General features: G+C 41.4%; 1 protein-coding gene across 2 annotated transcripts in view; it reads left to right on the forward strand.

Moving 5' to 3' along the window:
• The window catches only part of FSTL5 (follistatin like 5), a 1,189,778-nt gene that overhangs the window by 417,264 nt on the left and 746,214 nt on the right, over window positions 1–26,300 (forward strand). The window lies entirely within an intron of this gene.

Consider the following 26,300-nt stretch of genomic DNA (forward strand, 5'->3'; position numbering starts at 1 on the left):
ATTTGGACATAAGTTGTCAGAAAAGGCAGAAATAGCAGTGAGGAGCAACTCAGTCAAACGCTAGTGTAATCATCAGTAGAATAGAAGGACCGCATCCAAACTTGAGTGAAGTAATTAAAATCTTATTTTTATTCTGTCAAATACAGTGCAACGTTTCAGCAGTCTTTAAAGATTCCCTTTTAATAGAATTCTAGCTCATAGGGCTCTATTACCACAAGGCATGTGATTGACTTTAGGGCATAACTTGCAATGATTTGTCTTAAATTTAATTCATTATTATAAACTAGGATTGTTAATTTTTCTTTGTAAGCAAAACCAATTAGCACAGGACGTCACAGCAAATTATATTCTTTGACATTGCTCAACATATAAAAGTTCACTGGTTGACTGGTAATATTAGAATACTCTTGTATCCGCTCTTCTCATAATAAACAAGAGTCCTTGTCTTTAGAGTTCTAGACTTAGATTGCTGTGATGTCTTTTGATGAGACTAAAATGAGACTAAAATGTGATGTAAAATTGCATATAAACCACAGTTTCATTTGTCATAGTACAAAGAGATTCCCAACGCTAATTTCTCGCCTCGTACCTCTAACCACCTTCTAAAATTCATCTCTTCATTTAACAGAATGAGGTTAAAAGATCAAAGAAAATAAAAAGCAATTAAAGTAAGAATCTAGACAGAAGTAGGTTATTTGAAGTAAATTACGTTTTCTTTTATTACAGGAGGTTTTGAATCACGGTCTTTATTATGTCTCTAGTTGTCTATACCGACGCATTATTTTCTTCAATTGTTCCAGGTTATGATATATTATAAAGCAGAAAACCCTTCTTGAGGGATGTAATGGAGACAGTTTTCCCCTTTTTAGTTTCCTGACATGCAAAAAGTGTTTAATTTTCTTGCAGTAAAATATTTGTGTTACGATTTTCTTCATCCAGTCTAGAGGTTTTTTTTTCGCTTCCAAATTTAAAATAAAAATTAAAGATTCCAACAATGAAGGTTTTTAAATCCTTCAGAATTTTGCATTTGCATCCCATTAGCTAGATGAATTGATCATAACTTATAAAACATGTAATACTTTGGCTAATGTGGCTCATTATTGTTTAGTAAATGATTCTAGAAGACGTTTGTAAAAACGTTTAATATTGGAATTTACTAATTTAAATATCAAAATTCTGCCATTTTATCTCTGTATTACCGGAAATAGAGTAAGAAAAATAGTGACATATGTAGTTTTATGCAAAAGAAAAAAAAAGAAATAAAATTGTTGTGTGTCTTTTTTCTGATGTCCTCTCCTATAATTTTAAATTACTTTTACATTTTATTAAGAGTGGTCTCAAAACACTTTTATACATGTTAAATAACAGAAAAAAACACAAAATTTGAGCTTGGTTTAAGTTGGTATACATGCGGCACATAAATGCATGTTTCACAATGGCCATGAATCAGAAAAACCTACAAGAAGCAAAATGAGCAAAAACTCTGCTGTAAATAAATGAAAAGCAAGTGCATTTAAATAAAATAGGTTTCCTAGTAACACTGTTTTTGATCAAAAATAAATAAAAGCTATCGCACCGCATGGTAAGGTTGACACATGGTAAGGTTTTTAATGTTAGACAGTGTAGGACTATCCCGAACGGGTTCATCTTGTCGCGGTGGGATAGCTTTTATACTATTTTTGATCAAAAACAGTGTTACTAAGAACCCTATTTTATTTAAATGCACTTTTTATTTACAGCAGGGTTTTTGTTCATTTTGCTTCTTGTAGGTGGTTCTGATTCATGGCCATTGTGAAACATGCATTTGTGTGCTGCATGTATACCAACTTAAATCAAGCTCAAATTTTGTGTTTTTTCTTTGTATTTTTTGCATTCTGTGCAAGCCAGGGTGTGGCCTCCCTTCCTAGAGCTGGATAATACATTTAAGAAAATTCCTTTGGCTGGTGTCCACAGTTCAGGACCCAATCCTTTGTCTGCCCTTATTCACACAGAGGTCAACTTTGACACATGGTAAGGTTTTTAATCTTAGACAGTGTATGACTATCCCTAATGGGTCCACCTTGGCTTGGTGGGATAGCTTTTATACTATTTTTACAAAAACAGTGTTACTTTACACCCCTAACTTCCCAATTTTTTTCCCTATGTTACCACATTCTTACCTTATCTTTCCTTATTATAATATAAATCAATAAAAATATTTGAAAACAAAAACAGTGTTACTAAGAACCCTATTTTATTTAAATGCACTTGTTTTTTATTCATTTTGCTTCTTGTAGGTTTATATGTTAAATAACAGAGTAGGTACTCTTATATAATATAGTAAGTGATCTTCCCACTGGCACTACTAGTTTCACACACAGGCAACTCCACAGGACAAACACAGCAGTAAGGTCCATGAACTGCTTCCAGATCAGACGTCCAGATCAGGCATCCAGATCAGGCTGCACAAGCAGTGGTGCTCAGCTTACAAATGGGTAAAAATCTATCAAGTAGAAATTAGCAGCACTTGATACTAAAGAAATGTACTGACTTTATTCAAACATATACAAGCTGCATCGGGCAGACACCACCACTATCGGCCGAGGGGTGTGCTGTCTGCCAGGCACAGCTTGTATATGTTTGAATAAAGTCAGCACTTTTCTTTAGTATCAAATGTCGTTAATTTCTACCTGAATTTAGTAGGTACTCTTCCTACTTGTGTCAACCTATGCCTCTCTGCTGCTTGTTCAGTCTATGTTAATTGGCAGCAGCAATTATGTTACGACTACAGTGCACATCGCTGCTGCAGACAACCACTGAGCTTGGCAGCTCGTGCTGTATATATCAGTAGAGCCGATGAGCTTAGTGGTGATGTTTCCCTTGGTTTTCATTTTTTTCCATCTCCAAACACCCATTTGCTTTGTCCAGTGCTGGTGGTCACACATGTTCAGTGGCTTAGTCCCACTGTCCGGTACCTCTTGTAAATGGGCAACAGAGTAATTCCTGTTATTGGACAGGTGAGCCAATAACAAGTGGATATATCCTATGGATGTTATGAGAGGAAACAAAAGAGGCTTCGTAATATGTATGCAACAGCAACATCTAGACCAAATGCATTGATTTCAATTGAAAAATGTTTATATCTTGCATAATATAACAGAGAATTATTATATTTATTCTCAGCCCAGCAAAACAATCTCTCCATCTCTATATGTATAAATATAAAGGCCGCTCTCCCAAGATAAATGCAAAAAGTGTGGACTTTATTCAGCTTAGCGGCAATGTTTCAGTTCTCAGAACTGTTTTCAAGCCAAAAAAAGGTTTCTGAGAATCGAAATGTTGCCATTGAGCTAAATGAAGAACAACCTTTTTGCAACTATCTTGGAGTGCTGCCTCTATTTTGTACGCTACAATAATTGGACACTTTTTTGGGAGGCTTAGCACCCACTGTATGCAATTTTGGTTCAGTTCTATTATTTTTTGCACACATCTCTATACGTAGAGGCGGCTTTGTGGGAGACGCAATGGCATTACCAAGCTAAACAAAGGTGATCTTTCTAGGAAGAATAGAATGTATAAGAGCATTAATTGTAAAAAAATAATTTTCTAAAATGGTTCTGGTAATGTTACACTATATACCTCATTGTAATGAAAATATATCACTAGGTTTACAATAACTGCTGATCACCAGGAGTAAGGGAAGTCAGACCCAAGGCAAATCCTTGATGAATTTGAATTTAGTTTAAAATGTGTCTGACTTCATTAGGTTAACCTGCAGCATTATGGAAAAGCCTAGTTAATATAGTGGGGCAAAATTATTAACACTAGCATACCAATGTTAACAATGGCGTAACATGAAGCTCCTGGATTTGGGTCTTTAAAAATTTTGGTTTTCCTCATATAAGTCAAGAGGATCTTTTAGGTCACCTTGGTTCCAGAGTCAGGCTGCAACCTAAACCCCTTTACCCATTAAAGTGGTGCTCCTGACTGTTAGTGTGTAACTGTAGTGAGGTAAGCATAATATTAAACGACACCATATTTGACAAGTAAGATACAGCTATTGAGCCAACTGTGCCTGTGTATTGTGTAGGTTACCATCACTTCTCCGTGTTAAAAACTCTGTTTTAAAAAAGTCATGGCTATCTTTAGTTTTTATTAAAAAAGAAGAGAAAAAGAAGAATTGTAATTTAATAGTCCAATATGTAAAAATGACATTTAATTGTGCTAATATAATAAAATAAAGTGTTAAGCTGTGCTACAGATATTTATATGGACAGCATGAATGCTCCCCTGGTAACTCTTCGGTGCCCATATTTCTGTGTATTCCATGACGAGGGATCACATGACTAGTAATGTGCTTCTAATGCCGTAGTCCTCATAACGCTGGCTGCTGGAGACTTCTAGGTCCTCCTGGATGCCACATGCACCAACCCAATGCCCAGATACAATCATGGGATAAACATACTATTTAAACACTGCCCCTGGATGTCACCATCCCTAGACAAAGGCTAGCGCCGAAACGCGTGTCGGGGTGGGTGCCAGCCATACAGGTGAATTCACACCAACAGAGTGCATGCAATGAATCCTATCTAACAAGCTTTGTAGGTTTAGTTACAATATTCAATTTGCCTCATACTTTTGACTTCACAAGTGGTGGCCATATGAATATACAGCTACCTTGAATATATTGTGATGCACACACTGTTTTAACCCTTATATGATCTGCTTCTATGATGTATGTTGTATATATTATTTGATACCATTTTTTCTGTGCCTTCAGTGTTGCATTTACATAAATTTACATGGTTATAATGCTATTATATAATTCATCATTTATACGTATATGACATTGTGGTGTACATTGTCCCATTTTGCTTTGCGCCCCCATTTTATTCACATTGACATACAATAAAGTGTATTCATATCTACTGAAATATGGATTTTTAAGTCAGTGTTTTCTGCTCTTTTATGTCACATATTTATACTATAGTGGTACCAGCTCTGTTCACCAAAATGTTCCTGTTTGATGTTTTGTACAGTAAAATAAACTAGAAAAAAAACTTATGCTTAGAAATAGAATGACATTATTGTTGTAAAAATTTATTGTAAATGTGAAATATTGAATAGGCTCATTTACCATTGAAAACACGCAGCACTATGCAGATGACTTGCTTTATGTATGGAAAAAGTAGGGGCATTCTTAATTCAACAAGGTACAGCATTTCATACAATAATCAGATATATTAATCTTTTCTTGTAAGCAGTTCTGATTGCAAAAGTAATTTCCATGGCAACCTTTGTGCTCCTGATGCATTTATCATTAATATGAAGTATCATTATTGAAGTGTTTTCATAGGCATCAAGGTTACAAAATGATTGCAAATCAGTAAGAGCTGAAAACAAGCTTGGTGTGGGTGTTCGTAGGGGCCATTTGCTGTGATTTACATTATGCTCATAACTGCATAAGAAATCCTTCAATTTACAGATAACTCTTAAAAAGGAACTGGCAGATCTCTAGACATTTGTATATTAGTAAAATCTTGCGTTTTTTAAAAGGGGCCTGCCACTTTCTAAAAATTGTGTTAAGTACCATGAAAAAATCCCTGATCTCCCCTGATTTTGCCACTTTTTCCATCTTTTCTCTGTGAATATCGTTTACAGAGATATACAGATTTACTGCTTTTGTCTGCTTGTAGTGCAACTGCTTGTAGTGCAACTTTATCTTTCTTCAGAGTAATCTCTGGGGGTGTGCGCTTTCTTCTCCCTCTAAAATGAGGCAAATCAAAGATCAGCAGCATCAGATACTGCTCAAGCTCTTTCTCAGCTGCTGAACTGTAATTGGCAGCAGAGATTTCACATATTGCGCTCCAGAAGCTACAAATGTGAATATCTCTTGGATCAGGGGAGCTCAGTGCTTTTTACACAGTTTTTAACTCTATTTCTTTTTAGCAAATTCTAGGTCCTCTTTAAAATACAATAATTTAATTTATCTACTACTAAAACTCTTTTACAGTAGTTTTCCTCCACATATGGAGTATCGGTGTACTCAGGAAAAATTGCACAAGAAATTGTTTGGTCCATTTCCTCCTGTGGTCGTGTGAAAATGGAAAATTTGAGGCTAAAACAACATTTTTGTGGGAACAACTAAAACAATTAAAATTTTCATTTTTTCCTTCCACATTTGTTTAATTCCTGTAAAGCACCTAAATAGTTAACAAACTTCTTGAATGTGCTTTTGACCATATCTGAGAACAGCATAGTATATGGTCAAAGACCCTGATTGCAGCGCTTTATTACAAAGTGGGCTACATGTTGTATTTGTTATAAAATCACTGTTTTATTTGCTGCAGACCTACCAGTTCTCTGAATGTTGATCTCTGTATAGCCCTCCACAACAGTTCCGGATTATCATGCAGCCTATTGGGAAAATGTAATGCCCCTGAATTAAACGGTGTTTGGAAAAGTTGACTTTTAGATGGTCATGTTTCTTTATGCTTGGTATGTTATAAAAAGGCTCAAACTCCCTTTAGGTATTGAAAACCTGCTTCAGAAAAAAAAAATATATATAATTTTTTACACATATTACACATTGCAAAGCATCTTTTAATTGATTGTTTATAAATTGAAAGTCATAAAATGAAGCAATGCTGCACAATTACAAGTAGTTTTGTGCCCCTTGTTGTAAATAAACCTTATTTGTGCATTAGTATTTTATACGCTGCTTTGACTTTTTCTTGGCATAGACTACACCTGCTAATTGACCTGCAGCAACACTACACTATTTGATACAAGCCAAGCCGATATAAACTTGCAACAGTAAATTTCATTTTAATTCACCAACAGTCTAATTGTTCCAGCAAGAGGTCATTTATCTTTAGCACAGACTTTATCTCCCCTGATTAGTTCACTATTTACAAATGTGTCCTTTTTTTACCCTTCCTCTCAGCATCACATATCCCAAAATGTGTGTTTTTTTTTTTTAAAAAAAACATTACTTATGATACTCTGTCTAGAGATGTAGAGTACATGCTATATTTGTTTACACCTGGACATGGAATTGTTGTGATATGAATTGCAGCATAGTGAAAGTTTTGCTAACATGTTGCAATAAGGAACTACATCTCTCTATTTATCAATCTATCTATATGTGTGTAAATATCAAAACTTATTACCTTTCATTTTTAGTCCATCTTTTTGAATCTCAATAACCTGATATTTTTTTTATACTGTTTACAAGGGGGTGTTGTCCTCTGATTGTCATCCATACCTTTAATGATTTATTTATTTTTTTCATGATTAAAACATCGCTTTGTTTCATTCACATGCAAATGTGGCTTAAGTGCTCTACAAGTGTCAAAGCACTTCCCAAGCCTCTGCCTCCCTGGATCTATTCAGCACTCACCTTCTTTTACTCAGTTATTGCTGTGCCCCCTACACATCAATTTTGGAGACTATCTAGTGACTTGTACGGGCGCAAAGCTAACGTGGTGTCCATTTTTAAAAACAGCTGCTTGACATTCCCAGGTAATTATAGATCAGTAATATAACATCCATTGTAGGAAAAATATCTAGGGGCCTGTAAAGGACTATGTACAAAATTATGTGATATAAAATAATATTATAAGGGATAGCCAGCACAGTTTTACTAAGGACAGAAGTTGTTAAACAAACTTGATTAAGTTTTAAGAGGTGAGCAAAAGCCTGGACAGGGGAGTACATGACTGTACAATTCCGGTGAACGCACACGGCAGTTTTAAGATGAACCCAATTCATTAAGTGGCGTGTGCCTCTTGGTGAATTAGATGCATTTTTATCCTGCATACCCTTTCATTAAGACTGATGTGTGTAATGCCAGCCTTAATGACTCCAGCCCATAGTGTTTTTAGTTTTTGCAAAGGCATTTGACACTTTGCTGCATAGACACCTAATAGGTAAATGAAGGTTTATTAGCTTAGAAAGTAAGGTTTGTAATTGGATCAAAAAGTGTCTCAAAGACACAGAGAGCTGTGGTGAATGATTGCTATTGTGAATAGTGAAGCCAATTAGCCGCCAGTCAAGCAGAGAAAAGTGGGGCTGGGCAGGGAATAGAGGCAGAGTGTTGGTAAGTGCTACATCAGTGGTTGTAACCTTGGATACCTCAGGTCCTGCAATGTCTGCACATGAGGAAAGAGACATAGCAAATCAGAAGAACTATACTATATTTCTAATTGGAGGTATTTGCTGATATTATTAATATTAAACCTAATACATGTTAGGATAGGATCTTGGAGAAGGGAATACCCCTTTAAGCCTTATTTGCATATTCACTTAAACTAATTATGCAATTTTTCAATCAGGTAGCAACAGATTGCATAATTAAAAACATGGATGACATTATCTGTCAGAGAGCCACGTGACCACATAAACCGTTTGGGGGATGCATCGATCGGATACATTCACTTAAAGGGAATTATCAAGGGACTTAGGTTTTTATTAAATGATTTAAATTTCTTCATGGCTTCATGACACTAAACAATTTCAAAGTTTTCACACTGGCCACAACAGCTCACACAAAAGGTTAAAGAAGTTGTCCACTACTTGGACAACGCCTGTTCATACCCCTCGCTTGGCCCCCATAAAACAATAAAGCTTATACTCACCTCCCGTGTTGGCGCCATTCCGGTGATGTCACACCCGCTCACTATGGGGCTCCTGTACAGCCGTACAGTTGTTGTGACACGTGACACCAGCGCCCAAACAGCACTGACGTCACTGTCCATGCTTTCTGTCAAATTGAACATGAAGAGGAATTCAGAGATCAGCTGCAGCCCGGACTTCCTCTTAATGTTTGATTTGTCCAAAGGCAGAGACAGTGATGCCAGCACTGATTGAGCACCGGGCTCAAGTGTCACAGCAGCACAGGACCCCAGGACCGTGAATGCTGACACTGCGGTAACAGTTAGAAATGAACAAATTTGATGCACTAAGATGAATTTTAACAGCATGGACATGTAAATCCTCTAAAAATATATATCTTTATTTTGTTTCATTAAAACACACCATTGCCCGTGTATTAAAAACAAATGTAGCAATTATCAATATTCAATAATGACATTACTCCCTGAGGAGGGTAAATAATAAGGACTTATATTGCCCTGATACAACTCTTTTCTGACCCTGCCTGATGCGGAGGTTGGCACCCTAGTAGCGTATTTGGCGCCCCCGCTCAGAGGTGGCTGTCCCTTCCTGTCCCTATTGTGCCCTAGCAGGTGAACTAAGTACAAAGGGTAAGGTGACTGTCTAGTCTAGTACAGAGGTATTCCTAGCATAACAATAATCAAGAGTATAGATATAGAAAATAGATAAATAAACTTATCTCGTATTTAGATTTTGCCTCAACGTGTTTCTCCAATCATTGGGGTTCATCAGGAGGCCGATAGCTGAATTCTATGCCAAGAATGGATAAAGCTGGATATTGTAGGTAGCTGCAGAATAACAGGATAGATATTCTCTATATCTCTCTATAATCTATACTTGATTATTTTTATGCTAGGAATACCTCTGTACTAGAATGGGCAGTCACCTTAACCTTTGTCCTTTGTATCAGGGCAATATAAGTCCTTATTATTTACCCTCCTCAGGGAGGAATGTCATTATTGAATATTGATAGTTGTCACGTTTGTTTTTAATACACGGACTGAGGTAACGGTGTCGGCACAGGAGGTGACTATAGGCTTTTTTATTTTATCAAACATTTTGATCAAAAATGGGTTGTCCTAGTAGTGGACAACCCCTTTAATGTTCCCTGTATTCTTCAGCTCACTTTTCAGCTTTGCTATGTATACACTGGGGTAAAGCCAGTACAGTTATCTCAAATAGGGGAATCTATGATAGTTACAGCTCTATGAAACTGCTGGAGGACTAGATAAAACAAAAAATGCCACTGTATATATCAATAGAGCTCTGTGTTCATGTCCCGTATCTCTCCATAACCTATGGAAAAACAATTCTCCATAACTGATGGACAACAATGTATTTCATCACTTCATGGATAGTGAATAGAATGACACTTTTCTTACTATTAACTGACATACACTGAAGCTTCTATGAGGCTATGTGTCCACGATGCAGAAATGCTCAGGATTTTTTCCTGAGCGTTTCTGCATCTCCCTGCGGATTGTACATGCAGATTGTACATGCGTTTTTCCTGCCAAGGACATGCGGATGTGAAGCGTTCTTCACTTGCATTTCCGCATGCGGGTTGACAAGCGCTTTCCAAGCGAATTGAGCATCACTTGGAAAGTGCTTGACAACTTGGTCACACTATATAAATCCATGCGAAAGGCATGGATTTATATACTGTGACCCGAGAGAATGTCAAAAAATAAAAAAATAAATATATACTTACCCTCCGATGGCCCGCGCTGGCTTGCTTCACCGTCCCGGCTGCCGGCAGCGGTAACTGAAGGACCTGCCAACGTCAGTGGCACGTGACCCGTCACATGACTCTGACGTCAGCGCAGGTCCTTCATTCCATTGCAAACTGCTGCCAAGCAAGGAGGAGCGCACCGCGGGCCGCCAGAAGGTAAGTATATATTTATTTTTTATTTTTTTACAGTATTCTATGGTATCTGGGTCCGGAGGAGAGTCTCCTCTTCTCTAGACCTGGGTACCATCTGCACATTAGAACGCATGGAATGCGCATCTACTTATGCAGTGATGCGTAATCCATGCGGTCTAATGCAAGTCATTGGCGGCGAAAACGCAGCACTTCCGCAAAATAATTGGTAGTGCTGCGTTTTTTTCCACAATGATAATCCGCAGCGGAAATTTCCGCGCAGCATGTGCACAGCACATGCGGATTATCATTGGGGAACATGGCAGGCCTTCTACCATGCGGTTTTTAAGCGTTTCTGCAACATTTTTGCCGCTGCGGAAACGCTTAAAAAACGCATCGTGGGCACACAGCCTAAAGCATTCATATCTTGCTTTACTAACCACACAGAACAATAATTCAGGAATGAAGTCAGTATCTCCAATTCATTAAACTCTGGGATTTTTTTTTAGAATACATACCATATTTTTTGGACTATTAGACGTACCGGATCATAAGACGCACCCCAAATTTTGGGGTAGAAATTAGGAAAAAAAATATTTTTTATTAGATGGGGGTCCATCTTATTGTTAGAACCTTGCTCTTAGGTTTTTTCCTTTGCTGGTCACATGACCTTGTTGGCCTATTTAATCCTGCTCCGCCCTTCTGGCTTTGCTGGACTTCATTGTATAACTACTTTCTAGCTAGCCTGTGCTCTGTATCTAACTCTGTTAGTTTGCTTGGTCTACGGACCTCTATGTTCTATATATTTTGTTTGTTCGTCTGTCTGCTACTATTTCTGTTAGGAGGTGTCCCATTTTCCTCCCAGTCCTTAGTACTTGTAGGGATTCCTTCCCCACATCCATAGGTCTCCGTACAGACTAGCTTAGGACTTTAGCAGGTCTGATCGCAGGATCAGGTCCCCTGTTACATCGTAGGGATTAAGCTGAGTTCTATCGTAGGGACAGATCTCCTCTCTTTCCTTAGCTCTGGTAGCAGAACATAACAGTAAGTCCAGCCTGCAAATTCTCTAAGGAAAGATTTTTCTGTTCCATCATGGTGTCGGTTCAGGATTTGGCTAAACACCTGCAGGGACTCTCTCTGGAGGTGGCCGAGCTCCGTCAGCACGTGAGTAACTGTCCTGGAGCACATTTCTTGGAGCCTAAGGTATGTTTGCCGGATTTATTTTTTGGTGAACACCGAGAATTTTTTTCATTTAAAAATGCTTGCTTATTGTATTTTCGTTTGAGACCCAAGTCCTCTGGGGATGGATTACATCCCTGTGCCTTTTTTTCAAAAAATTTTTCGGAGACTGAACTGAATTACGATATTGGTAATCGGGAATTATTGGCTATTAAACTCGCATTTGAACACTGGCGCCACTTCTTGGAAGGTGCGGAATTTCCCGTTCAGGTTCTTACGGATCATAAAAATCTGATATATCTTGATGCTGCCAAGCGCCTGAATGCCCGTCAGGCTAGGTGGGCACTGTTTTTCTCGCGGTTTAATTTCTCCGTTACTTACATCCCTGGTACTAAGAATGTTAAGGCGGATGCCTTGTCTCGCAGTTTTTCTCCCATAGTCGGTGCTGAGAAAGAGGAGAACATTTTACAAGAAGGTGTTGTGATAGCTGCTTTGGACTCCGTTTTGGAAGATGAGATTCTTAAAGCACAGGAGAATGCCCCATCTAACACTCCTCATGGGAGGTTGTTTGTGCCTGGGACCTTTAGGAGAGATTTGTTTGTTGAGTGTCACAAATCTCGGTTGGCAGGTCATCCCGGAATCTCTGAGACCAAGAGACTGGTGGGTCGCAGTTTTTGGTGGCCTGGATGGCAGAAGGAAGTCATTAAGTGGGTGCGTCAATGTACTATATGTGCTAGATCTAAGTCCTCACATACTCCTGCTGCGGGGTTGCTTTGTCCTTTGGAGGTTCCCAGTGCTCCTTGGACACATTTGGCTATGGACTTTATAACTGACCTTCCCCCCTCTGAGGGTTTTACTGTCATATGGGTGGTCGTGGACCGTTTTAGCAAAATGTGTCACTTGGTTCCCTTCGTCAAACTGCCCTGCGCTAAAACTCTCGCTAAGGCCTTTGTCAAGGAAATTGTCAGACTTCATGGCGTTCCTACTGACATTGTTTCTGATAGGGGTCCTCAGTTCGTGGCTCGTTTTTGGCGTGCCTTTTGTGACAGGTTGGGAGTTCATTTGTCGTTCTCGTCCGGATATCATCCTGAATCTAATGGCCAGACAGAAAGGAAAAACCAGGATGTTGAGCAGTTCTTGCGTTGTTTTGTGGCAGACAATCAAGAGGGGTGGTCTGAGTTTCTGCCACTTGCTGAATTTGCTCTTAACAACCATACATCTTCTTCTGCTGGTTGTTCGCCTTTTTTTTGTTGTTCTGGGAGACATCCGTCGTTTGGGTCATTCTCCAAGTTGGGATCTGCCGTGCCTGAGGAGGAGAATTTTTCCGGTGATTTGGAGAGAGTTTGGATGGATGTGCGTGGTAATCTTCAGGAGGCCAACAGAAAATCTAAAGACTACTTTGATAGGAAACGACAGGAGGTTTTGTTCGCTGTTGGTGACATGGTTTGGTTGTCCTCTAGGAATCTGCGGTTGAGGATTCCTTCTAAGAAATTGGGTCCCAAGTTTGTAGGGCCCTTTAAGGTGCTTCAGGTTGTCAACCAATCTGCTGTTAGGTTGGAGGTTCCTACCTCCTGGAGAATTAATCCGGTATTTCATGTCTCTCTGTTGAAAAAAGCGGTTGTATCGGATTGTGACGCCTCTGCCTCTGTTCCTCCGGTGGTTGAGGACGGGGAATATGAAATTTCTCGCATCCTTAACTCTAGACGGTATAGAGGTAGTTTGCAGTATCTTGTGGCCTGGAAAGATTTCGGACCCGAGGATAACTCTTGGGTGAGGTCGGATGATGTTTCCGCGTCCAGACTAATCAGAGCGTTTCACAGGAGATTTCCTGATAAGCCTGGTCCTAGGGGATCCGGAGGATCCTCTTAGAAGGGGGGGTACTGTTAGAACCTTGATCTTAGGTTTTTTCCTTTACTGGTCACATGACCTTGTTGACCTATTTAATCCTGCTCCGCCCTTCTGGCTTTGCTGGACTTCATTGTATAGCTACTTTCTAGCTAGCCTGTGCTCTGTATCTAACTCTGTTAGTTTGCTTGGTCTACGGACCTCTATGTTCTATATATTTTGTTTGTTCGTCTGTCTGCTACTATTTCTGTTAGGAGGTGTCCCATTTTCCTCCCAGTCCTTAGTACTTGTAGGGATTCCTTCCACACATCTATAGGTCTCCGTACAGACTAGCTTAGGACTTTAGCAGGTCTGATCGCAGGATCAGGTCCCCTGTTACATCGTAGGGATTAAGCTGAGTTCTATCGTAGGGACAGATCTCCTCTCTTATAGTCTGAATAGATACGGCATAGAGCTTTTGGTGTGTTTTTGATGCTGCATATTTTTGCTATGTCAAAAATGCATTGACTTACAGCTCCAGCAAAATGGATGGGATTTTTAGAAACCTTATGCCCATTGTGCTTCTTTGTAACGCTGCATAAAAAAAATAAACTGACATGCGGTATGTGTTTTAAATCCGCAACATGTCCTTTTCTCTTGCTGGTACGCTGAGTTTTCTGAGCGGAATTTCCACATAGACTTCCATAAGATGTGGAAAACACGCAGGTAAACTACGCCCAAGCATTTTTAATGCATTTTCAAAGTGGAAACACATCAAAAATGCTTGGAAGCCGCACTTAATTATGTCAATAAAGTTTTGTCAAAGCCAAATACCAGGAAGTTTCAAAGACAGAGCAGCTTTATTTAAAGCATGACACCAAACAGAGACAAAAAACGTGATAAAAATGCATGTAAAAAAATCCCACACAAAAATTCAATTGAAAGACGCAAGTAACTTAATTTAAATATTGGGTTCAGAAAATCTGCAACATCAGAAACTCAACAAAAGCTCATCATGGGAACGTAGCCTAAAAGGGATTGTCGCAAAAATGAAGCCTGTCCCTGTTTCATGCTTTGTGTGGGTCAGGCAGCAAGAATCAATTTATAATAAAAGATTCCCTTTAGCAAAAAAAAATACATTTTTCACAATGATTTGAAAAGCTGAGCTTATTGACGAATTGAGCAATGCCATGTCAGTATACTACCTAAACCATTATACCCTTGGTCTTTATCAGAGTACATAATAGATTGGGTAAGTGAAAGCTCTATAGGAGACATCCATCAGTTTTCCACACGAACAAGAGCACATGACAAAAGCTGGAGGCAGCAAAAGGTAAAAAAAAGTTTAGAAACTGTAGAGAAAAGCTGCATATCCCTTTCCTACCATCATGTTGTATGTGAGTCAGATTTTTTTTTTGTTCAAAATCAGCATGGTCATTCTAGCAGCTGAAAATTAGGCAAAGCTCGAAGAAAGGAGAAGTCAATAGGTGGGATTCAATGACGTGAACTCTTATACAGCAGGCTGTACGCATGTCTTTGAAAGACAAAGCATAATAAGTATATTAATAGTAATAAGAGACAGGCACAGCGTCAGTAATTCATTTGTTTATTTTCTCATTAGGATTTCTTAAAATGTAACCAGGTGATTATATTATGATATTAAAGAGCTTTCCCTGGAGGGATTGATTGCCAATTAATTATTGTGGCATGATGTTTCTTTCAACTGGAAAGCTTGATGTGATTACAACCTTTTCTCCAAACATTTTTACAAAGGTTTGCTAGATAAAGCTGTTTTTCTAGTTAAAAAGCCTTAGGCCTCATTCACACATTTGTGTTGCACATACGTGCACCATCTAAAGGATTCCTAAGTCCAAAATGAGTTTGCAGTTACTAGTTGTTAGTGATACAGAATTGTTTTTTTTTATAGAGTACTTTGTAACATTTTTCCAAAACCTGCTTAAAACTTTTGCAACGAAAGAATTCTTTCAAAAATAGAAGTGTCAATAGTTTATTTTTATCAATTAACAAAATGCAAAGGCAATGAAAAGAAGAGAAATCGAAATCAAATCAATAATTGCTGTGAATACCTTTTGCCTTCAAAAACTATGTACACTTTGACACAGTTTTTGAAGGATGTCGACAGGAAGGTTGTTTCAAACATCTAGGATATTTAACCACAGATCTCCTGTGGGTGTAGGCTTTCACAAATCCTTCTGTCTCTTTATGGAATCTCACATACACAATGATGTTGAGATCAGGACTCTGATGGGGCCATATCATCATTTCCAGGACTCATTGTTCTTCTTGATAGTTTTTAATGACAATGGCTGCATCAAAACCAAAAACATGGGCCAGCACACCTGATAATATAAGTGTAATGTGTAAGTGCACATATACACTGTGGCCTTTAATAGTCAAATATAAAAATAGTGCATAGAAACCCTACAGAAAGTAAATAGTGGCACATGTAAAAACATAAGGTGCTCAGTTAAAGTTAGCTGTATGTTTGGGGTCATTGTACTGCAGCAGAATAAATTTGGAGCCAATCAGATACCTGTTAGGCGTCAGTCTGGTGCTAGATTTGAAATGGGTTCAGGACCTTCTGTGGTCTCCCATTTTGGTCCAGCCAGGGCTGATGCTACTCAGCATCACCATCAGCCTCAACGCCTAGCTGGTCCACGAGCACTGTTTATCTCCCAGGTAGTTGTGCCTAGCAGTGATAAGCCTGGGTTGCAGAGGGAGACAGGGCTTGTGGTATCTAAGTCCAGGATTTGCCGCACTGAGCATGTCCGTGACCTGGCGGATCATGATTGGTGGGTTGGCACCCACCTGACCCGGTGACCTGGCACCGCCTGATTGGTCCACTGGTAACGTCACCAATGGCGCATCGGTGGGCAGGGCTTAGTCTTTAAAAGGCCCACCCACAAACATGGTGACGCGCTCAGATCATTTGAGCAAGTGTTGCCGTTGTGTGGAGAACTCCCTAACTGTTCTCTCCGTGACCTGCCGATGCCAGAGTTCGCTTGGCTAATTAGCACAGGTCGCTTAGGCAGGTTAGCTTCATAGAGGCAGGTTAGCTCCATAGAGGCAGGTAGCTTCGTCTGGAAGCCTGGCTCAGCCAAAGGGGTCGCCTATCACCCCGAGCAGCCTGCAGACATCCTGTGCACGGCTAACGCCTGTCCGTCACGTGTAGTTGAACCCTTCAGTCCGGTAGCAAGCCGGCTGGGGGCACGTGTACCCGTTGGCGTAGTCACACACACATCCTAGCGCCGCCACTGTAGTCCCTGTGCTGTAACAGGACTACAGATAGTTTTTCTCTGCCTATCTCTCGTGCAGCTAACGGAAATAGTGCGAGTTGCTATACCCGTTCCAGTGTGCAGAAACACGGAAGGGTTTTACATTTTAGTTTGTTGCTTCCCTTTCCACCCGGGAAGTGTTCGGCAGCAGTCTACCAGGATGCATCGCGGACCCCGGGGTCAGTTGCGTTCCATTTTATTAAAGTTGTCTGCAACCGCCCTCCTAACAATACCTACTTTATGTTTTTGCATGATGTATAAGTATATGACTTTATATATTTGCAATGAGGACACCATTAATGCTGACCAAATACCCAGCTCTGTTTGCTGAAATGCAGCCCTAAACTGTCAGGGAATCTCAACCATGCTTGAATGTTGCCCATTTACACTCAATAGTACCATTATCCAGCCGCTGCTAGTTCTGAGCTGATGTCAGTGCTGGACATCTTCTAGTTTTGAAGAGACGTAAGCATGATGAGTCTTTATCTGCTGCACTAAGTTTCCTTTTCCAACCCTTGCATGTATGGGCTCAACATTGTCCATTTCTTGGTGCTTCTTTAAAAGAGCTTGAACAGCACATCTTGAAACTCTTGTCTGTTTTGAAATGTTTGCCTTGGAGACAACTTGCTGATGCAGTATAACTACCTTGTTTCTTGCTGATCTGCTCAGTCTTACCATGGTGTGGTACCTGTGACTTGAAACCGTCTACCATAACCCAACCCTTTTAGTAGAGTTTGGCTGTTCCTCTTCCAGTTTTAAGCCTACTACACTACTGTGTCAATTTCAGTAACTGAATGTGTTTCAAGCTACATCCGAAAATAATAATCATTATCACTAGTTTGATATAATTAGTTGATTATACTCCTAAAAAATCCCTGACTGTGTGCAAGTGTACATGGAAGAATTGATGCTGTTTCAAAGGCAAAGTATAGGCACACCAAATATTTAGATGATTTAGATTTCTCTTTTTTTCATAAATTTTACATTTAGTTAATTTATAAAAATAAGCGATTAACGCTTACATTTTTCTAAACGGTTTTACTTTACAGCATTTTTCCTCACTTGCCTAAAACTTTTGCACAGTACAATATGTTTCAGAAAAGGATAATCATTTCATTTACTGTCAATTTTTAAGTTTTCTCAGAAGTGACATGTTCTTTTTAGGTTTATGATTAGAATATAATGGAATTTAAATTTGTATATGGTCACTTTCATGGTTGCCACCCATTTCTGCCTTTTCATGGACAATTTAGCTAATCACGGAAATTCTGGAACAAATTGGAAAAAAAAGAACTGTAAAATAATAAATAATATATCTGAACATAAATTATTATTAACAAATTAGCAATATTTACTTTGAGCTCAGAACATCGATGCAGCATATGTATATAAAGTCCCCTATATTTACAGAAAAAAGATAAGGCAATATAAAACAATTAGGGAATATATTGCTCTATTGATTTTAATATATTTACATACTTATATAAATATTTATAATATATTTCAGCCTAGTATTTAAGTCATATTTAATCTGCCTGTTACTATAATTGCTTTTATGTATAGATAGATATAGGATTTTAATTGAGTCCTGGTATCCAAGAAGGGCACTGTTTAGATTTAAGAACCCATATTGGCCTCTTTGGAGCTAGTCCAAAATCAGTACTGTAATTCAAACCAACAAATATAAGTGTATTATACTGTATCACAATATCTTTATACTTAATCTTCTCCTTTGTCTCATTTGTTATTCGAAGGGATGATCTGATTGACAGACCTTGCAGTAGATACAAATACATTTCTCTACACAAACATTTATAATGTACGTAGAATTATCTAATAAGTGAAAGTCAAACATTCAATCTCCAAAGACCAGCCAGTCAGTCCCATGTAAATACAGCTGACCTAAGTCACAATGTAATAGCAGTGATATTGTATTAAACTCAAGAAATGAAGACAGAATATCAACCGTGCTGTCCTCTTATAAATAAATTATATCACAAACTGACCTTTTTCATATGCCACATTCATTTTTTAGCCATTGAAACAATTTAAAGGTTAACAGAATCATGCATGCTAATAAGCTATAGACCAGACTTATTGGGTATTAACGTCAGTTCTCATTCTCCTCATTGAATTCTATATTCCCTGCACATATTGTTAAAACAATCTGTTAGTTTTTCATATTTATTTAGCTTTTTTTGTTAGAAAAGTCAATATTTGCATTATGTTGAATATTCATACATTGAAGTCTTTAATTTTTCCTTTTGCTTCTGTTGGTTTTTACTTTTAAAAGACTTATAAAAATCTTTATTTATTACCATCATCATCATTTGCCATATGTAAGATGATTAGGCTTTGCAAGCTGTTATAATAGCCATTGTGCAATTTCTTATAATATTAAGATACAAATCTCCTTGAAAGAAACTCCATCTGGGGAACAAATTCTCTCCTGCTGCTCCCCCCTTTGCCCTATCCTCTAAAGAAACTACAAGTAAAAATAAAACTTTTTACATGTATGTTATGCTCCTTTTAATTTTTTACTACAAGAACAAACTAGTCTTTATGTTACTCCTGTGATTAAAAAATGGAAAAACAATAAAAGCTTTTCTAACTAATTGAAAGCCAATGAGATTCATCAGTTGGTAATGAATAACAAAAACAAATAGGCCTACAAAATTTTAGAAGATTTAACTTCTGAAAGTAATGGGAAAAATAGTCAGAAACCTAAAAAGTTAAAATGTTCACTAATGTCAGGAGTCTAGCAAGCAAAATGAGAGACCTTGAGACCTTCGTACTGGAGGAACACATTGATGTAATTGGTGTTACAGGAACTTGGTTGGATTCTTCACATGATTGTGTTGATTCCTCCTAGATTTACTCTTTTTTTGGAGAGTCAGATCAAATAGGAAGCATGAAGGACTTTGTATGTTAGATATGTAATAGTGGGGAAGGACGCAGCCTTCCTTTGGCACTGAAGTAGTTAAAGAAAGTGTTCCCATAGTTAGACCTCTCTGAACTGTTCGTAGACCAAGCTAAGGGGTTAGCTTCAGTGGTCCAGTCAGTAGAGTAGAGGGGGAACTTAGTGCCCTGATCAAGCCTTGAGTGTTATAGAGCTTGTTCATGGCATAATTCCTTGTGGGCTGCAGTACCTGTAACCAGCCACAAGATGCCACTGTCCCAGGTGCAGATCTCAGGTTGAGTCTGCCATTCGTGTTACAGACAGTGATGGGGTTAATGCTGTGTGATGACAGCCCACAGAGGGTGGGCACATTAGGAAAATCTCTGCTTTGTTTCCAGAAGCAGGAAGTGATGAGTAGTAAGAATTAGGACAGTGAACCATACGGGCAGCCTGACTATATGGTGGCTGCTAGGGTAGATGGGAGCTCCTTACCCTCAGACTGTGGGATCACTATTGCAAAAGTCTCCCTACGCAAGAGTCCTGTTGGCCAGCCGGAGAAACTCAACAGAGGTATTGAGGACCCGGGGCACTTCTAGTCTGCAGGTAGCAGAGGAAGATAAATAGGACTCCAGCTAAGACATGGGGGAGATATCGGATCCGGAACACTGTTGTTATTGCAGAAGAGTCTCTTGGGCAAGAGATTAGAGTCACAGAGATGCTTCACTTAAAGAGGGAACCAGGGCAGAAGATGTTGCCAGCGCCTGTGAGGGAGATAATAACCTGTCGGGCCTTATTCATTATATCTGCCTGTAAATATTGTACATATTCCTCTTCCCCAAGTAAAGTCCAAGTTCTGGTTAAGAAACTCGTGTCCTCTGAATTTATTGCTGCCTTAGTCCCAGAAGAGAAATGCCTGGAGACAGCTGCGATCGGATGGTTGGAAGTAAGTGGAGTGCACAACATACACAGCCACACATCAGAGGGAGGACACGTATTGTCTGTAGGGTGCCAGAGCGACCAGGGGCTACAGCTAGCCCACAACTACCTCGCTGAGGCACCTTACATTTGGTGTAGTCAGCAGGATGCGAGCTCCTCGCATGAAAAAAACGGGTAAGAGCCGACACAGAACACTGAGGAGAAAGTGTTGGAAGGCATGCGGCCCAAGATGGCGGCCTGAAGCATTGATTCCAAGACGGTGATAGTGGCGGTAAAGTATGGGAGAAGAACCGCCTATCGTGGGAGTGGACGGCGCCGGAGAGCGCGAAAAGATGTCCAGCCCCTACGAGTTCCGGCCCAAAGAAGGATGGGCCCAGCAGTGAAGATGCGTTCCAGTGAAGAAGAGGGCGCCGCGCAAAGCAAAGTCCGGCCCAGTGAGTATCAGTGCGCCCAGAGAAGGGCGCGGCTGAAGGCGGAGCTGCTGAGAGTGACGAGTGACGCGGAGGTCGCGTAAGAAGGCCGGCCCAGAAAGAAAAGAAGTTGGACGCGCAGGACGCGCATCACTGGTAAGCATCCAGCGCCATTTTCTGTCCGTCGCACGAGGAGAAGGAGGTGCTGCAGCGGATGTTCTAGGAAGATGGCAGCCGTAGGATCCGATGACATGCCCGAAATGAGCAGTGAGGAGGAAATCCTGAAACTTATTACCCCAGGGGCCGCAGCCGGAAGCCACTCGTCTGTGGGTGCAGCCCACGAGTCCTCGTCCTTACCACCAGCGGTCGTCCAGTGGTCCACTAGGCCTGATCCAGAGTTGGGTCTGTTTGTTCATGAGCTGCGCATTTGGTGGTGGAGTCGGATGCCGGAAGATGCTTCCTCCTCGGCAGAGGGCGGAGAACATCACGGTGGGGACAAAGCAGTGACTACAGCCTGTCCCGATGAAGGTGAGCGGCCTATACTCTGGTGGCTGGTTCCGCTCGCGACGTCCGCAGTAATAACTCCCGGGGCAGCGGCGGAGATCCCTAGGCCTGAAGAGGCTTTCACGGAGGTGAGGCCTCCAAGGAGGAAGGCCGCACAAAAAAATTTTTGGCAAATGGCGCTGGAGGCCCTAAACACCCCATCGGCGAAGCGCTACGCCGAGCTCGGTAGTCTGAAGTTGACTGCACGTAACCCGCCAATGACGCCACGGGAGCAGCGGCGGTGGACCGATATTTTCCTGAGAGGCTGGCTGGAAGGGTCCAACGTGGCGCGGAGAGAGTCGGTGGAGGCTTCCCAGACCCGGGGGAGGGTTATAGAGTTCCACATCCGTGAGGGGTACGGGTTCCTGGAAAAGGAGTGGACCGGGCACGAGGTGTTTGTTACCCGTGAGGTGATTAAGCGGGACTATCTGCCCGATTGTCTCCACCATCTGCGTGTGGGAGACATAGTGCACTTCGTGAAGTGCGAGTGTTCCAGAGGGTGGTACGCGGCAGCACTAGCCCGACCGTACGAATGGAAGGATGTCCTTGAGAAGGACAAAGAGGTCTTCCGATGGAGGGCCAAAAGAGAGGCTCTGCATCCCTGGGCTAGGGATGCCCTCAAGGGATTTCTGCCCCCTCCTAAGGCCAGTGTCCTGCAAGAAGAGGAGCCAAGGAAACGGCAGTGGGGAAAGATTGAAAGTGAAGAGGCGGAAGGCTTCACAAGCTGCAGGGGAGCTGACTCTCCCAGTGAGAAGCATGTGGAAGAGTCGTCACCAAAACACCCAGGAGGGGCTGAGGGAGCTGGTTCGGGAGCTGTTGGAGAAGTACAAGCCGGTGACAGCAACATAGTCCACAGCTTTACAGTTACCAGCTACGGCCTTACCCAGGTTGGCTGTGGCAGTGCTACATCCTCGGATGAGGACCCCGGGCCTAGGAGATACCCTGATCAGCCTTGGAGGAGGAAGAAGCCACCTTCATCTGCAGCATGGGCCACCTTCATGAAGGAGCGGAGGGAGGCCCAGAAGAAGTGAGCTGGTCTGTTAATAGGTCAGTTGACCTTATCATTTCTTCTTACATGAGGATCCACCAGCTGTGGTTCTGCTTCTGGGACTGTTTCCCTATGGGGGTGGAGTGCCACATGTTGAGGTAAAGTTGGAGAAGAAAAAAAAAAACAACAATGGAGGACTGTTCCCCTACCTCCCAGGCCAGGAAGGCCTTAAGCAGCTCTAAGTTGTGTGCTCAAGAGAGCTGCTCTTTTTGTTTTTACTTTTATTTTTATTTTTGTTGCGCTTGTTGCGCCTTTTTCTGCTGGAATTTGTAACACTGAGGCACACTGTGATGATGGCTATCCTCCAAACCTAAGAGACTTGCAGTCTAGCGGGAAGAAACGGTGACCCCCGCTAGGGCCAAGAAGAAAGAGACTCACGGGATGTTGTCTGTGACCGTGTGCCTCAGAATGCAGTCTTCAAAGGAGATTGAGGGCTATTGGTGTGTGACCTGTCTTAAAAATATGGACATGGACATTGTGTTTCCAGGGTCCTTACCAAGAAGGACCGGTATTGTTGAGCCGAGTCAAGTGTTATGGCAATGGACTGTCCTGAATTGCAGTTCCGTGGCCCTTAGCCGAGAAGGGCCGGTCTCCCACCCAAGAAGAAGACTTCAGGACCAGTCTTGTACTAAAATGTTTTAGTAAATGTAGTAATGTGATATGATGTCATAAATGCTGATCTGTATTGATTGTTTAGTATGGTCGGGGACGACCAACGTTAAAGTGTGGGGGAATGTAATAGTGGGGAAGGACGCAGCCTTCCTTTGGCACTGAAATAGTTAAAGAAAGTGTTCCCGTAGTTAGACCTCTCTGAACCGTTGGTAGACCAAGCTAAGGGGTTAGCTTCAGTGGTCCAGTCAGTAGAGTAGAGGGGGAACTTAGTGCCCTGATCAAGCCTTGAGTGTTATAGAGCTTGTTCCTGGCATAATTCCTTGTGGGCTGCAGTACCTGTAACCAGCCACAAGATGCCACTGTCCCAGGTGCAGATCTCAGGTTGAGTCTGCCAGCCGTGTTAGAGACAGTGATGGGGTTAATGCTGTGTGATGACAGCCCACAGAGGGTGGGCACATTAGGAAAATCTCTGCTTTGTTTCCAGAAGCAGGAAGTGATGAGTAGTAAGAAATAGGACAGTGAACCATATGGGCAGCCTGACTATATGGTGGCTGCTAGGGTAGACGGGAGCTCTATACCTTCTGAAAGTGGGATCACTAGTGCAAAAGTCTCCTTACGCAAGAGTCCTGTTGGCCGGCCAGAGAAACTCAACAGAGGTATTGAGGACCCGGGCCACTTCTAGTCTGCAGGTAGCAGAGGAAGATAAATAGGACTCCAGCTAAGATGTGGGGGAGATATCGGATCCGGAACACTGTTGTTATTGCAGAAGAGTCTCTTGGGCTAGAGATTAGACTCACAGAGATGCTTCACTTAAAGAAGGAACCTGGGATGAAGATGTTGCCAGCGCCTGTGAGGGAGATAATAACCTGTCGGGCCTTATCCATTATATCTGCCTGTAAATATTGTACATATTCGTCTTCCCCAAGTAAAGTCCAAGTTCTGGTTAAGAACCTCATGTCCTCTGAATTTATTGCTGCCCTGGTCCCAGAAGAGAAATGCCAGGAGACAGCCGCGATCCGATGGTGGGAAGTAAGTGGAGCGCACCACATACACAAACACACATCAGAGGGAGGACACGTATTGTCTGTAGGGTGCCAGAGCGAGCAGGGGCTGCAGCTCGCCCACGACTACCTCGCTGAGGCACCTAACAGATATAACACGGAATCGAGTGTGAAAGAGGAAATGGGGAGGAGGAGATCGTGAGGAATATGAAACTTTGCGGGTGGAAATATAAGAGGAGGTAAAGACTGAAAAAGTAATTTTTGGCGTAATTTAATTTTGCATGAGTTGGAATGTCAGCTGCATAATCAGATGCCATGGACTACACAGGCTGCTACAGTAGGGATTATTGGGGTAGATTTTACCTACCCATATGCAGACTGTAGTTATGATTCTGCTTCAACTGCAAAGAGAAGAACTACCGTATTTTTCAGACTAAAAGACGCACTTTTTTCCTTCAAAATTTTGGAGGAAAATGGGGGGTGCGTCTAATAGTCCGAATGTTGGGGGTGGGGTGTATATGCATGTAGGGTGTGGTGGGAGCGGTAGCGGTGGAGGAGCAGGGCACAGGAGGCAGCAGCCGCCTACTGCAGCCTACACTGTCACCGCTGCTAAAGAAAATTAATATTCACTGGATATTCATGCCCTTTAATGAGCGGGCACAGGAGATAGCTGGCAGCAGAAGCAGCCGCAGCGTGGCTCCGCTGTGTGCCGGCTATGAAGGAGAGTGAAGTCACTGCTCCCCACGCACACAGACCCGGCGTGGGGGGAAGTGATTTCCGGCAGCTGATCTCTCTTTGTGAGCCGCGCATGGCAGTGACGTCATGCACGGCTCACATGGAGAGAATAGTGCAGGCAGACATGACGCAGCACTGGAGGAGAGAAGAAAGGTGAGTAGGAGGTTTTTTTTTTTTTTTAATGTGCGGCATGATGGGGATTAGGGGGACCATGCATACTAGGACAGGGATTAGGGGTGCCATGCATACCAGAACAGGGATTAGGGGTGCCATGCATACCAGGACCGGGATTAGGGGTGCCATGCATACCAGGACAGGGATGAGGGGTGCCATGCATACCAGGATAGGTATGAGCGTGCCATACATTACAGGATAAGGATGAGGGGTGCCATGCATACCAGGATGGAGGGATGCCAGGCATACCAGGATGGAGATGGGGACCACGTATAAAAGGAAGGGGGCAGCATATATTCCAGGATGGGGGATATTGTCAGAATTGGGGGACATTACCCCTATACCAGTGCCAGCAGATTACCCCCACCCCCTTAAAAGTGCATCATGACCACATTTTTTGCTTACATTTTTATTTTCCTCCTCTAAAACCTAGGTGTGTCTTATGGTCCGGTGCGTCTTATAGTCCGAAAAATACGTTAGTTGCCGGATAGTTTGACAAACTAGTTTGTGGAAGTCTAGACAAAAGGTAATGCTCTATTGGATCGGATCTTTTCTATTTATTCAGAGTTTGTTGGAAATATTTGTTTACTAAAACTTTAATACCAGTGACCATGATATCATTGTGTTTTGCTAGAGCTGTAAAACACATACTCCGTTAAGTTGAATACTGCACTTCAGGAAACTGACTGTGAGCAGCTACAGCTTGATAGTGATACTGGTGCCAATGACATATGGGAGCATTTTAAAAAGAACCAGTTATGTAAAATTATGCTATTAACATGCAAATATGGGGTTTATCTGCAGGGTAATTTTGGTCTGCCACACTGAGAGACCTGCTGCCGGGAGTAAACTAATTTTATTCGCCCTGGCAGGCTTGCTCTTTGGCCACGGCCCCACTATCAGTATTTGGCCAGTATACCATCAGTATTTTTTCTCAGGAGTAGGAGACAAAACCAGGTGAGGAACAACCAGAGAAAAGGTATAATAGAAACAAGTGCTCATTTCTGCATTTATCACCCACTCATGATTTTGTCTCCCACTCCTGAGAAAAAATACTGACCGAATACTGACTAAATACTGACAATGGGGCTGTGGCCTTTAAGTCATAGTGGCGCTAGCACGGTTTC

This window comes from Phyllobates terribilis, unplaced genomic scaffold (assembly GCF_046119375.1).
Source record: "Phyllobates terribilis strain yellow unplaced genomic scaffold, ASM4611937v1 Scaffold_1__5_contigs__length_1240528914, whole genome shotgun sequence".
Lineage (NCBI taxonomy): Eukaryota > Metazoa > Chordata > Amphibia > Anura > Dendrobatidae > Phyllobates > Phyllobates terribilis.